The sequence below is a fragment of the Silurus aristotelis genome, assembly GCF_946808225.1.
Source record: "Silurus aristotelis genome assembly, chromosome: 13".
NCBI lineage: Eukaryota > Metazoa > Chordata > Actinopteri > Siluriformes > Siluridae > Silurus > Silurus aristotelis.
Genome location: NC_139586.1, coordinates 16,021,576 through 16,037,838, shown reverse-complemented (window position 1 = coordinate 16,037,838; position 16,263 = coordinate 16,021,576). Strand labels below are relative to the sequence as shown.

Genomic DNA, 16,263 nt, shown 5'->3' with positions numbered 1-16,263 from the left:
CGCAACATCTGCTCAGAGACAGAGCTCAGCGCAGTTTGGCATCCACAATGAATAAATTCAAAATGTGCAATGGCTTCATTTACAGAGACCAGGGACCTAACTTTGGTTAGCCAATTTCCTTGGCACCGTCACCCCATGAGAAACAAGCGGCATGCCTCAGGTGAAGTAAAAGATAAAAGAGCAGATTCTCTTTATTGTCTGACAAAACAGAATTCCACACATGCCGAGAATTTGGTTTACCAGAAAATGATGCATGGACAGATTTCATTGTTCACTACAACATTCATTATATTTAGCATTTCCCATTTTACACTAACACAAAAACAGCTTGGGTCTATATCAATGGAACAAATGAGAGGAAGAAGTGTAGCAAAGCTGTAAAGAAAATATGAAGCAGTATCTCTGATGTCAGTGAGCCAACCTGCTGGCTCTAGCAGACAGCAAATCCCAGGAGCACTCAGGTAATTTCCCCATCGCTTCACTAGCTGCTGCCCCGCTCACCTCCTCTGGACACAGTAATTAACCACACTGATTGGAACTCCATCTCCTTCAGTCATCAAAGCAAGACAGAATAGCTCAAGGACTTGTCTACACAGCCACCCACGAAAGCAGAGGCAAAGAAAAATTTAAAGCTCTTTCTAGGGTTCCACCTTTTCTTCTTGTTCCCAATGGATGCCATATGGAATGAAACAGATTGAAACAATGAATGAAATTTCTCTTTTAATAAATTCGATTTTGCAGAATGACAAGGTTGTACCCAATGCAACTGGTGTATTGGTTAAAAAAATTATAATTATATACTCTGCAATACAGAAAATGGTTGATTACCAAATACTTTGCATGGTTTGTGAAGGGTATGGCATATTTTGTAAAGAAACAAAAACAAGCTTGCTTTTTCCCATTTACCCTTGAGACGTGCGTTAAGTAGTGGCCTACACCAGTCAGAGGGATGAACAACTGCAGAGCATTCATTCCCATCAAGGTGGCAGGACATGATAGAAAACTCTATTAATAAATAAAGAGATTGCTCAAGGCCATGAGACTCAGACACATGATTTGGATAGTGGGGGTATGGGGTGAAGTCTCTGATGGTGAGCAGTGACCCTGGATTCACTTCCACACTATGGCCACTCTTGGATGTGCTCCTAGCAGATGCTCGGGATTTAAACCCCATCACTCCTTCACCACAGGGGGTTGTCTCATATCGCTGGACTGCATTGCAGGAACCCATCCTTGGCCCTTTGTGGATCAGCAGATGTATGTGGCCCTCAGTGATCAGTATATGTCCAAGAGTTTAAAGCTTCTGACTGGTATCTTAATAATGCAGGGCCGAGAATAATTAAGAACATTTCAACTGGAAAATACTGTTTACCCAGCTAATAGTAAATGGTTATTTCTTTTAAAAATGTGGAAAATTACCTTTAGGAAATGAACACAGTATGGCTGATGAACGATTTTACTACATCTAATAGTTTCCTACCCATGAGATGATCTTCACATATAACACCATTTATCTTACTCCTCCAGGAATGAGGAAAATGAAGTGCACGTAATTATATAAAAACTATTATGTTTTTTTTCTTCTACTTTTATGAAACACACTATAGGATTTTCTTTGCTATCTTGCTCACATGCACAAACCAAAATCAATAAACTCCAGCACAGCTCTGCAAACTCAGCCACCAAGCAATTTGTCAGCACTGGGTTTCAAAGCCAGTTTTCAAGCAATAGCGTTGTCTGAAATTCTCTTCTTTGTCTTTATTCCATAAGTATCCTGCAGAAACAGTGTGAACATCCATGAAAAAAAGCTAATATATAAAGTCATTTCCAGAAATTCATTTACACAAATACCAGCAGTGATGGACACACAAGTATTCTGTAAGTATAAGTATACTAGAAATGCGAGGAAAGTTATTGCACCGCACAGGTACAGAAACAAATCTTACATTCATACCAGTTTACTACGATTCACTAACATGTGGTTTGTTTCATCATCCCTCACTGTGCTATGATTCATAGAAGATTTATTCAGTTTTCCACATTCACACCCTCCCACCCACAGAGCCGAACACCCAGCAGCAAGTGCAGTGCAGGTTAATTTCACATTTGGCACCAAACACTTCTTCATTAGCAGGGTGACTTGAACAACATATCCCACTCAAGCAATTTTAATTAGCGCATTATTCTAAAACTAACAGCTCGACTCTCTGGAGCACTGTACCTGATCTAATCTGCTATAGCATAGCTATTCAGAAAGTCAATTCCAGTGCTAAGACTGAGAAACGTGCAAGGGGGAAACACTATCCTCCTATCTACAAAATCACTGTCTGCTCCACTCGATCAGTAAAAAAAAAAAAAAAAAATTCAGCAAGTCAATCCCATGTTGCAGAAGAAAAAATTAATGTGCTGTGGACGTGCTCGAGTCTGTAATAGGCTTCAAAGCCTGTGTGAGGAAGGTGTGCTTCGAAGAAAACACACTGCTAGTTCCTGCATGTTCTGTAAGATTTGGAAGGAATCGTTTAACGCCGTGGCAGAGGGGTGATCAAAGGTTCGTTATAACGCGCTACAGAATCCCATTCCGAAGTGCATTTCTTTATGCGAGTTGGAAAACATTTGCGGTTAAAGACCACTTTATAGTTCTGCAAAGCTGCACATAAACGTGCGTAAATTCTGAGTTAGTGTAGCATGCAGAGGCTCACACAGGAGCACACCTCCAGAATCTCAACCACATATCATAATATCTGCATTGCTGTGCATCAAGAAAACCCTGGTCTGACAGGCTGGGAAGAACCAGGATATGTTCGAAGTGTATAAGAACAACAATTGGCCAGCAATTTTGACCACAGTTCCAGCTGCAAGACAAATTCCATTTTTTGTATACGTTTTTTATTCTGTAAAAACAACAACACAGACCTGAACATTGAAATATAATCTATTATATATAATTTATTATTAACAGATTAAAAGATTATTTAAAAAGGTTAAGATTTTTGAGTGTCAGATTCGCAATAGACAGACAGTTGCAGTAGCACAGGTCAGTCACAGCAGGTTAAGTCACAGGGAATTGCATTTTTATCTATTATATTGAATAAAAGATGCTGATAAAACTATTTTAAGCTGCTATTATTTATGTGATAACTCGCATAATATATACATTTAAGTATAAATGGAAAAAATAAGTGAGTTTTAAAGAGCAAATTGTTAAAGTTGAGAAAAAGTTGAAGTACAAATGAATAAACAATTCCTTTGGTCGTGCTCTAATAGAGAAATAAGGCACAAATCATGCCACCCTTATTATTAATAACTTGCCTATCACAGCATGCTTTATAAAGTATTATTATATAGCCCATTCTAAAACATGTGAACATGTTTTCCTTTTACAGATTCTTTGTTTTTAGTTTTCCCTATATTCTTTCTTGGGCCACGTGACGCCACCCCCTGGGGCCCACGCTCACTTTAAGCTTGTTGACAGACACTCATTTGCAGACAGTGATGTTCACAGATTCACAGAAGTTAAAGTTAACCCTAGGCAACAGCATTCATTATCTATAGTTGGATAAGGAGAGCCATATACATGCACACTGTTCATGAGAAGTGAACTACGGTAAATTTAAAAGAGCACTTTGTGCCTAAGTAAAAGAAATTCACTGCAGCAGATCAGGTTGATACACTAAGTACATGTTAATACACTTTTACAAATATGTACAAAATTATTAAATTTTCAGGCAGTTCTCTTCTGAACCTGCGAAACCAAAAAAGGTATGCATCCTAGTCAAATTAATTTCTAAATGCAAATTGAGACTTGAAAGCTTGCAGACGGCTTCCTTTCTTTCTGTAAGGGTTAAATGGCCAAACATCAAGTAAAGATAAGGAGAGCTGATTTCAAGAGTCGTCATTAGTGGGAGTTATTTGCACGCTATCTCCCCCTCTCAAAGGTTCCAAATGGCTAAAAGCCGAGCCTGCCGTTCCACTGTGGTGCCCTGGAATGCCTTGCTCTCCTTTCTTCTGTTCCCCATTACTGTTTTTTGTTGCCTTTGTTGTGCCAGATTCCTGGTTAGGGGAGGGGATTGTTGCTCATGTTAAACTCAGTGCCTGAGCTTCACAGACCTTCCCATGAGGGGAGAAGAGATTAGGAAAGGAAGCCAGTGCATTAACAGCACTGGTGGTTTAGAAAAAAAGAACGAGACCCCACACAGACAGGCTCTATTCTCAGAACGAGTAACCCAAACCCGTACCTAAGCATGTGACCAGATCTTTTTTTTTTTTTAATTGAGGCATGATACTGCAGGTGCTTATCTATAGCTGGCACAATTTCCCCTCCAGCCCTCATTTAAATGCAGGTGTTATTATACTGTACATAAATTGTGTTCAAATCAGTAGAGGCACCACTGTCGCAAGTTTAAGGAATGGACCAAATGGAGGTGTTAAACAAACAAGCTTGCAAAAGGTCAGACCGGAGATGGTCTTTGTGTGGGAGGAGTAGGCTTTACAGAGCCAACAGTGTTTTCTTTGTTGACATGGAGAATTACCCCACTGTGGTGGTTATCAGTCTTTCACAGATAAGAAGCCAATAACACAAACTACGAAACCACGCAGACACAAACACAGCCTGCTTGTGTGCACGTGTTGGCAGGGCATTTATACAAAGGAATGAGAGATCTGGACCGTGGATTCTTTTTATCTTCCCTTCCTATCTACGCCATGACATTCCAGCACCTCTCTCATAAACACAGAGAGGGGTGCGCCAAAGCACTTGACACAGATGTGCACCCTGGCTGATTTCCATCGAACCTGACAAAACACACCTTGTCTTATCTTTAGACCTCTGCACACACAACCCACAGCTCTGGAAAACATGTCCTTGCCCATATCTGGGTCAACCGCACAATACTTTCTTCATATATTGTTTGTTGACACCAACAACTAAAAAAAAAAAAGAAATTGCTTCATCCCTTCGTCCCTCAATTGTCTCAATCGACCAAACAAGTATAAGCGGGGGACTCAAAATTCATAAAAATCAGTATGGAACCAAACATTACCACTGACATCCTATACATCCAATATTCTTAGTGGGTAGCAAATAATAATGCATGACAAGTTTACTTTATTTACTGATAAATACAGACACAAAACAGAAAAGATCTCCTAAGAATACTTTCAGAACAAAGACCTAAAACAGTTCCTGGGCATATACATTATACGGGAAGATACAGTAACATTTGCATAAGTATCCAGAATTCCTTTGGCACTCAGAGTACTATCGGTCCTCTTCCACATTCATAAGTTCAGAAATGCCAAACAATTGCAAGTGTTGTTCTGACTGACTTTGAGAGAGTAATGTGATCCCTCCACGGCTGCCCGGAGAGGCCATGACTAATATCTGCTCCGTTAGTCTTTTGCCCACTGATGGCTTTAGCATTTTCAGGAGAACCCTCAAATGAAGATGTTTTCATTGTGCCACTTTAGCCATTTGTGTCAAAAATGAAATTCTTGGTGAAAAGAATGGCAGAGTCAATCTGGAATGTCATTTAGAGCAAATCATCTCCGGCCAAAGAGACCGATTAAGTAATAAAGGCTAAAATCCTTTGATTTGTGTCACATCTAGTTTGACAATTTTTATGGCAGGTATAAACATGCTGGTTAAATATCAACCTTTATTCAGTCTGCAGCTACAACTGATGCGGAAAAAAAAAACAAAAAACACGCACTAATGGAAAAGTTATGCTGATTATCTATTTTGTGTGAAAAGAGCTCAGAAGATGAAGACTGTCCATCACTGAACATGAACATGCAGCCTCACTCAATAAACCTATTTGCCACAGAGATCTAAAGTCTTCCTTATCAAAGCAATGCTGCTTCATCTCACGTTGAAGAGCATCAACAACTAATGGAACGGGGGGGTACCAAAGCTGCAAAAGGCTTTTCTGATCATCTATTGCATCCATTTTCAGAAATGGCCAGCATAACAGAAAAACCTTAGCTATTACAGAAAACACAACTCGCTTTTCTGCATTTCAGTAGAAAAAGACCATCGTGTTTGCCTGCTTGTGTTTTGAACATCCATCTACTTCAGCAGCAGTGATGATTTGGCCTTTCTAAAAAAGCTCTTTCCTGAAGAGCGACCCAGGCTTGGTCATCTGTGGCGAGCACCAAACAGAAGGGTACTCTGGCCATGAACCTTTAATCCCCTCTACAAGCCTATTTTTATGCTGGCTGTATCTGCTTTCATGAAGCGCCACTCAGCTTTTGAATACATAAATACGCATGTAGCTGCCTTCGCCGATTTGTAACGGGAGGAAATATTTAACACCAATGCTACTAAAAGGCTTTTAACACGAAGCGAGAGCAACTCCTTTATTACAGATGCATTTGTCTAACACAGATTAGTCTTTATTTCCTGACAAACCCAAAAGAGACATGCCATTTTTAATTGGGTAAAAAAGAAAGGGATCTGGGTGGAGGTGACGACATGCTTCAATTCAAGGAAAGAGAAATGAAAAGGAAACAAACAGCATGCCGGAAGCAGAGTATACTCAAACAAAAACAGGCAGCTAAATGGACTGTCCTTTTCCAATTCACACACCATGATTTGAGAGGGGGGGGGACATTAATAGCAACAAACAATTTTTATATTTAATGACCAAGGCCCCTCTTCACGGCTGGAGTGCCGTTCCCTAAGCACAGACACGCTCTCCATCACAGTGAAAGAACATGTTTAATTATTCATATGCTTCTGCCAGTTGCAGGTTATTCACGGATACGGAAGTCTACGCTTGTCCTTCGCTTGTTTACATACAAAGGTCTTGTGATAAAGTAAGGCACCATGCCTGCTTAGTGTAATGCCATATAAACATGGAGATATTAAGGCATCGCAGATATTAATCCTGTGAACCATCATGTCAACAAGTGCTGGAGCAGAGTGTCCCAATTTCTCATTTGCATTGTTGTCCAGTCTCTCAAACACACAGCAACCAGTATATGTGCAAGACAAACAGCAATGCAGGTTCAAAAGTAGATTTGTCTCTAAATCTCCCACAACTGGTGTCAGGACTATAAAATGCGTGAACATTAAGAACATAATCCAAGCATGGTGGATAATTTTAATCACTCACAATCAACATCCTAAAGATCGATGAATCCTCAGTAACATAGTGGCCTTGAATAACAAAAATAGGACCCTGACTTCCTATAAGTTTATTTTGTAATATCCATAATGCTTTTAGTGCTAATTAGATGCTTGATGCATTTTTGTTATTCCTTTGTTTGCTATGCTGAAAATACAATAGGGCATTAAACTGCACTTCATTTCTAAAGAACAAAAAACAAACAACATACATAAGGGATTAAAAATGAAAAGACTAATTTTCCTAACAAATTACAGCATGGACAATGGATCTGTCTCAATGGATCTGAAGGTGAGAGAGCTAAACTGACTAAAGCACTGCAGCATCGCAAAGAAAACGCTAAATCCTATAGGCACATTATCAGCAGGCAGCCAAATGGTTGTGTGCCTAATGTCGGAAACAGAAACCAAAGTGAAAAAAGACTAGCATGTAAATGATGAAAACTCAAAAGTCCAATATCTAAGACACCACTCAAGCTTAAGAGTTTAATTATAAACATAAATGATTTTATCTTAAGGAAAGTAATTAGAAATAAATTCTTTACAATTGAGAGCATGTTGAGTGTTGAGTGCAGTATAATACAAGACCACAGGGGTTCAAAACACGGTGTGATAGCAGGGTCCTCCCTAAAAATGGCTAGTTCACAAAGACAAAAGCGGGACAAACAAAAGGCTGCCACAGCAATGGCTAAATAAGAATCATAATTAAGAGGAAAACAAGTGTGTGGGTGTGTTTGGGGGGGGGGGGGGGGGGGTTGGGTTAAATACAGAATGGAGTATTAAACTATAGTCCATCCATATAGTATACTGCTATAATCATCCTCTGGGAAAAAATTTATAAATCGTGCTTCCTTTTGCCTCATATATGTCAAAGCTTAACAGGGATAATGATAGATATGGCCCCCATGACAGATCTAGACCAACTTCCCTTTTGTTTGGGTAAGCAGAGTGATAAAATGATAAATCGTGGATCCTTCTATATGCAAAAAAAAAAAACTTAATTCATCTTATTCATAATAACAAAACTTATAACGTCCAGACATGGCAACAGACTTCTATGCAAATACAAAAACTTTTAACCCACAGACACATATGCACAATCATGTACAAGAATACCCTGTTGAAAATACAATCAATCAACACTCTTGTTATTCATGGGATTCACCCAGTGTGACCCAATAAGACAAGCCTGCCTTCTGGAGGACAACATTTCTTGTTACTGAAAATCCGTAGAGAGTGTGGCAAGACTGGTCTGTAGGCAGGTGGCATCTCACCAGGTAGTAGCCACCAGCACTGCAGGACCAGGAAGCCAATATGGCACATCCTGTACATGCCACACCAGCAATATGGCAGATCAGGAACATATGGCATTTTTACATCGCTACATCCTCAGCAGTTCTGTCTATTTGACAATCCTCCAGTCACAAAGAACCTTTAGACCAGCTGGTTGGAATGATTACACTTTTTTCTTTCAATGAACTCTGGAGTTGGGTATACAAACTATAAAATGTTAATGTTTAATTTAATGTTACATTAATGTGTGGATTTGCAAAGTTTGTCTACCAGCTCTGCTGAGAAAATTACAGCGTTATATGATTATTACCCACCATTGGCACATGTAATTGTAACATACATATTGATGTGCAATGTAAATGAATAATAGATATGACCAGATCCTCATTAGAACATGTCTAGCAAGACCTTCGAAGATTGGCAGGGGTGCTCAATAGGTCGTGCTAATTGGTGATCAGTGCAGTCGGAAGACTCCCAACCCACTTGTCTGTGCACTGGAGTAACCAGTGCTAATTCTGTTGCTGTCCCAGAATTCAGTCTGTGCCTAATGTATCCACAAGCACATGCTCATAACATAGGCTTCATCAAACAAATACAAACACTCTTTAAAAGCCTCTTTATTCTTAAATGTGTGGCTAATGTTTAGACCTGATGCATCCACCATCACACAATTGCACTGGAAAAAATGTATCACGATTATCCCTGCTCACAAAAGCATGTGCAGCATTTACAAGCATGCATGCTAGTGTATAAAGTCTCACCACCACCACAAGGTAAAGCTTCACAAGAGTCCACTATTATGGAGTATGCAGAGAAATAGATTGTTTCATGTGCTGATTGGGGGAATGGCAGGGAAGGTTGGGGGAGGATCGGCATTGTTGTGGGAATCACATACCACCCGTTACCATGGTGACCCTCAGGCAATGGCGGCCTCCTGGCTGTAATGAGCGTGTTGAGTCCCGGTGGGACCCCGTCTCTCTAACCCTGAACCTCCCCCCTCCTACTTCATCCGTGGCAGACCCATGGCTCTACTACAAACAACTCACCTACCCATGTTTGAGCGTCCGTGTTTGCTGGAATAAAGAAACCATCAACCCTGAGATCAAATCCTCTTAAAATACAAGTGAGCATTTTATACCGGGCTAGATTTGTCCCATCCAGCTTTGGGATTGCGTAAGTATTACACAACATTTTGTATTCCAAACAGTGCAGAGAGGGAAAGCAAGCGGGTAATATGCAAGCCAAGACAGGACTCTTTAAAAGCTTTAAAAAAGAAAAAAAAGAAAAAAACATGGCAAGATGCAACAAAGGGTTTCATGCACAAAGGATTTCGCACACTCGCTGCAGACAGGTAACCTGAGAGGGATTTCCAGTAAGAGCTGCCTGCTGCAGTGTGCCTGGACACATTTTGTCAGGCAGTAAACATCAAATCAGATACTGCTTGCCATCTCGGTGCTAATCAATATCAGGCATCGGGTGAAAAGGACGAAAAAGGACAATCCGTTTCAAGAGTAGCAAAACTATTCATTTGTATACTTGGGATTTGTATCAGGGCGTGCACTGATTTCTAGCAGCTTTATATTCATTTTCCCTTTCCATTGTGATAAATGAATGTAATATGAAATTCATTAGGTATCGATTCAACCTTCACGTCTAGGCCGATTCAAGGAGGGAGCATAAAAGAATTAAACCCAAATATTCTATTGCATCACTCATTTAGCTGGACTGCTCCTATAGAGAGAAATCAGTTCACCAGACCAGACCGCTCGTACAATCCATTATGAGTTCTGGGCGAATTATTACGCACTGCCATAAATAACAGTAATGCACTTCTTCCTCCAGAGATTAGGCGATGTAAAATCAAAGTGAGCTGGCATGGTTAAGAGGTGCAATGTGTCAGACGTGTTCCAAATGAACTACAGTGCTAGTGCGGCACATTGCTGTTCCTCCTCCACAAAGACAGATTGCACCTGAAAAACACCTCTAATGGCTATATTACACTCTGTGAGCTCTGACTATTTGTACGGATTTTTGCCTATTGTGCGTCTCTGGGTGCTGCCCTCCTTCTGATTTGTGTCACGTAAATTGGGAGAATAAATGAGAGCGGGATGTTGTTCAGGCAGTCGCAAGTAGCTGAGGCTTTATCTGCTCGCTAGAAGACTGTTCGGTGCGTGTTTCCGGAGACATACATACGATGGGGGGAAAAAATAGATCTGCGCAAAGCTTCGCTCCCCCACTAAAAGGCTTTCCGGGGAGAGTCGCGTTTCAATTTAATTACAGGTCTCGCATCGGACAGATCCTTCACCAAAAGCTCTAAATTGGAGGGAGGAGGGTTTTAAATAGGAGAATGCCAGTGTGTGCAAGTCTCTCTCATTTTCTTTAAAAGAAAGCTAAAAAGCTTAAAGAACTCAAACACAATATTTGCTTCCTGGATCATTAAGCTGGCTCATTCCTGAAACAGGAAAATATGAGGAAAGTGTGCATTATTATACAGTTTATCTAAATTGATTCATCATTTCCGAAGGAGAAATAAAGCACTGAATTAGACAAAACACAAGTATCTACTGTCTTTGTTTTCTCTAGCATAATGGAGCCTCTTGAAGGAAAACCAACAGTTGTTGGACAACCTTAGTTTGTCTCAAGGAGTGGGCAGAGCGCCCTGTTTTTCAAACAAAGGCAACTGTGACGGATGACAGCCCAGTCCCATCCCTCTGTTGGGACTCTCAGCGCCATTTCCACAGAACATAGATGAATGCACGGCAGGAGCGCTGTCTGATCACAGCCCGCCTCCACCAGACGTCTTCATTTCAGTCAGTTGCCGACACCAGACTTGTCCTACTTCACTGGCCGTTTCCCTGGAGAGGCGACCAAAAAATCAGCAGGCAAGAAGATGCCCCCAGTATTACAGATGCTTTGGGTCAGGCAACACAGCCCAGGGCTCCACAATGCTAGTTACTGATGCTTGCTGACACTTCTGCTCTAAGACGGCAGGATAATGCATCAAAATGTGGATGCTCCTCACCAGTCACACATGCTGGCCTACTTGGAGATGCATGTTTGCTGACATTATTCTGATATAGTCATATACTAAACTAAACGGTTTGATGTAAAATGTAAAATTTTCCACCTAGGAGGGGAATGTTCTTTTCTTGAGTTATGCAATACCAGAATAATATATTAAATTGTGTCTGGCCACCTATTATACACTATTCCCTACTGTTAGACACTTTTATAAAGACCAATTAATAAAGAAAAGCTACATTTTAGAAAACCTTTTTTTTCCCCCTTCATCCCCCCAGTATATTTGTCTCATCTTCCATAAAAGCCATCAATTTAAGGAAAGTTAAACCTTCCCTGGCCAGCATGAAGCTTAACTATTGGTCCTTTCGAATGACATGCATGAAGCATTGTGGCACAGCTGGATAAATTATTTTATCTTTCGGCATATTTTGATTGCACTGACTGTAGTTTTATTGGGATTCCTACTAGCAAATACAAGGTAAAACCTAAGACAACTGTGCTACTTTTCCCAGATAAAAATCAGTAACTGTTTACAATATAAACTAACAACATGGCTACTATTAATGCTGCATTCGACCTGAGTTGAAAGTCTTCAATTCGATAAAAATAGATTTCTATTGTGCATTGTGCGCTCTCATCATGCAGTATCTTCTCAGAACAGCAACCTGTATGTTTATTTATATAGTAAATAAATTACTCGATCTAAATACATATATGACTATATTATCATCAAGTAGAGAAATACCTTTTTAATTACCATTCAGCAGTGACAGTGACTATGATGTCATGTGATAAACTGAGGGCTGAAAACAACAAAGTCTGAGGTTAGATTTAGTTGTATATAACATTTAGCATAACTTTTGACTCGTACTTGATTTTACCCTTCCATTTGCAACGTGCCTGAAATTTTGTGCATGATTTCAAAGGACTAACATAACATTACATAGCACCCTTCCAAACCATAGGCAGATCTAACCGATCAAAAGATTTTAGAAAAACAATTATAGAGCATTATGTGAGCATTCAGACTCATTTCCAGACATTTTCATCATTCCACAAGAGCGTGTGAACAAACAGCTAGCGTTGAGCTTCAACACTGTGTGTGAAGCGCGAGATTATAGAAACAGGCTGGACTGTCTTAAAAAAATAATCTCCTTAGTACCGAATTAAAGCCATAATAGAAGCAGCTATGATGGAAAGTGAATAGAACTGGCCCTTTTCTCGGACGCCGCCTGTTGCTTCCTGCTGAGGAAAGTCTATATGTCGGCTGGCTCTTGCCACTAACGGTCCGGTATTCCCATTGCGCATTCATTTGCATCTTGTTTCCAGATGGGGGAGGCAGCAGGGGTTAAAACTCCTGGCATGGAACTGATTACTTCCTGTTGAGTTATTGGAAGTGGAAGGCAATCAGAGATGGCAAGGGGCCTTGACTCAATCCCACAGAGAACCCAATCAGACACAGCCATGACTCATTTAAGACTGGTGCTTGTTAACAACAAAAACAAAAAACACTAATGTTGCATGATGTAGAAGGTCTAGCGGAATTAAGATATCACAAATACCTCATAAACACAGACGTGTGATTTTAGTATTGTCCTGGCTTGGCTTGCTTATTAAAAGATAAACTTCTAGGAATGAATCTGAATGAAATTGTTGTTAGTGCTATGGGGAATAATGCAGATAAGGGGAAAAAAAGGCTAATTGGGGTATTAAGCCTTAGTTGTAGGAGGTAAACCACCACAATTATCCGAGTGTAAAAGACTGATCAAGCACACACACACACACACACACACACACACACACACACACACACACACACACACACACACACACATACCCATAGAACTTGTGCAAAATTAAGGTGTGCACATACATTCCTTTTGATATTTGATTCTTTATGAGTTAAAGCTTTTTGCTTTTGGAACAAAAAAAAAATCATTTGTGTCAGGTAAAAAAGAAATACTTCTAATACATGATGTTACAGATCCTGTACAACCAACTTATAGCTATTTAGCTGTTGAGTTTTAAATCACTGAGAAAACCAGAAAGCCCAAGTCACACACCAGCTCAGATACCTCAAACCCCACACCTGAAAGTAGTACAGCCAAAGACACGTCTGGACTTTTCAGTAAAACCTAGCATAGACTCACAGGCAGAGACCTTTTTACCCTTCACCTGTCTATGAACCAGACTGCTTGCGGTAATCACCTGGCGGACAGCTTGCAAACTCACTCTGGAGACCTGTACAAGCAGCATGCTGACGATTTACAACTGAGCAAAGCTTTTTTCCTTCAACAAGTCTTTGTGTTTAGCTACTAAAACTTTCGTATAGGGTTCTAATTTCGTGAAACTAACAAGAATGTGGGACCACAAATGAGCAGTGCTGGTGAACTAACATTACCATGCTAGTTTAGTTTTGCTTACATATTTTTATCTCATTGCAACGCAGTTGCAGGCTAGTCATCCTGTAAAGGCTAAAGGAAATGGAAAGACTATTTCCTATCTGAGCTCAGCATAACCCATCCTTGCCCAGGTTGTAACATATTGGACAAAGCACCTATTATCGATAAAACGAGAGCATGTGGAAAGGAAAAACACAGAGGCCTGTGTTGCCTTGTTACGTCATACATAACCAGACAAATTATATTTGTGGGCCTGTGCAAGTTAACATGAAAGAGATACCAGAATACCCAGCCATCCATTTTTACATTGCTTACCCTACAAATGGTTATGGAGCAGCTTAAAGCTTTTTCCAGGGAACTCAAGGAACATACTGGACAAGGTGCCAACCCATGACAAAACACAATTATGCAAACACACTAGCATTTGGCACAATATAAAAACATGCATTGCAAACATGACATTAACCCCTGTATGTGCTATAGGGTTTACAAAAAACCCAAAGAATGGGAAAAGCAATGTAAACTCCATGCACACAAGGCAGAGTGTGATTCAATCCCACAATTTGGGAGGTGTGAGGCAAGTCTACTAACCACTATCCAACCATACCTACCCAAGACCCAAGCTAGATTCCTTACCTTTCCTTACCCCCTACCTAACCCTTAACCCCAAAGGTTAGTATGCACAATAAGCACTAAAGAAAAACTAATAAAACCTTTTTTTTTATATATATATTTACCAAATATCAGAATTAGAAACATTTGCATAAAAAAGATGAAGAGAAACCCAAGCATAAAGTCTGAATATTTGATGGGTCATGACAACCGGCCAAAACACCTTCAATGCCCTTTGGGATCTATTCTACACCTCCCTGGAGGTATACAGGAGATATACACTGCTCTTTCAAAATATATCCCCTCGGCTGGTGTTTTGATGATGGTGGAGCAATGTGAAGTGTAATACATCTCTGTAACTCAGTCAAGATTGTGAAGGTCATAGTTTCACAAACTATTGTGTGAGCCCTTGTGCCCTGCAGAGACCACACCCTTCAGGAAAGGACCATTTAATCAACTTTGGTTTGATTTGTAGTGAATCTTCCTTTTACGAGGATAAGCAAAGCCAAACTCAACCCATTCTTTTATGTCATTGTGTTCCATCATGTACAATGAGGGGATGCAAATTTTACACTGTACTACTGGTTTTCACTCTCCCTCAGTCTTTAAACATACTTTTTTTTATGCAAGATTAATCCTGACTTGTTTAAGCTTGTACATTCCATTTGGATCTGCAAATAATTAATAGAAATCGCCACAATCAGTAGTTCTTCTGCGACAGGTTCAGACACAAACACCACTGAACATCAAAAACATTACTTAGCACACTGTTTTTTCTGACCATTATGTCCCTGCTATGATCTTTAAATTATTGTAAATTCAGTATTTTGTTCTTATTTCATTACTCCAGAGTGATGAGGTATACCAGAGAGATTTCTGTATTGAGGATTTAGTTGGACCTCATCTGAACTGTAGAACGATATGAATGTTCATGGAAGGGAGATCATCGATAATACTCGGGTCTTGTTTACTTTGTATTCAAGTTCAAAATTATGCAGTCAATCCTCATATAGGAATCCTTGGTGTTTGTTTATGTTTGTGTATTTATGCATTTGACCTTTTTTACATACGCAGCTGATAATGTTAATGATATTCTTAAACCTTTGACATTACCGTTTTTGAAAGACCATTGCAGTGCTGGTGTGTTTATGCAAAACAAAACCTTTTTGTTTGGAAATAAATTTTTTTTTTAATTATTATTATTTAATAAATGTGAGATTTCAGGAAGCAATGTTTATGCAGATGGGATTTTTTTTAGTGCAAGGCAAAAATATTACATCTATCATGGTTTATAATATATGGTTTCACCTAAAACTTGTATCTAATGTAACAAAGATGATAATTCAGTTCAATTAAATTCTATTCTGTATACAGCTTTTAACAATGGATTTTGTCACAAAGCAGTTTTTCAAGAATATATAAATTCAGAAGATACATTTTTCATTCTTTTTGCTTTGAGCATTATTTTACTGTCAGTGCAATTATGTATATCGTATTTGCCCGTTTCATCATTCATTTTTCACTGCGTTGCTTTTTTATTTCTGTTTCGACTTCTAACAGCTTCATCACTCATCAGGAACACAAATCTCCATCCAGAAAAAAGTTGCTTTGTGAGAGTGTTTAATGTTAAAAGCTCTATAAAAAAAATGAACAAAGCCAAACTGTTCAAGTCATGAACTCAGAGATATTAAAAAAAATTAAAACCTCACCCAGAAGTCCCTGCTGAATCACTCAAGCGACACTTCATACATTTCATCCATGATACATTACACTGGCTGTATTTCTTTTGTCCCGATGTAGAGGGTATAAATA

At 39.5% G+C, this 16,263-nt stretch overlaps 2 protein-coding genes across 22 annotated transcripts in view; one reads left to right on the top strand and one right to left on the bottom strand.

Moving 5' to 3' along the window:
- Positions 1-16,263, bottom strand: part of neo1a (neogenin 1a) — a 119,046-nt gene that overhangs the window by 79,415 nt on the left and 23,368 nt on the right. The window lies entirely within an intron of this gene.
- The window catches only part of rxfp3.3a2 (relaxin family peptide receptor 3.3a2), a 446,825-nt gene continuing 438,907 nt past the window's right edge, over positions 8,346-16,263 (top strand). Inside the window, exon 1 of the mRNA XM_083558781.1 lies at positions 8,346-8,361. The gene's annotated coding sequence lies outside the window, so the exon portion shown is untranslated. The remainder of the gene's footprint in view (positions 8,362-16,263) is intronic.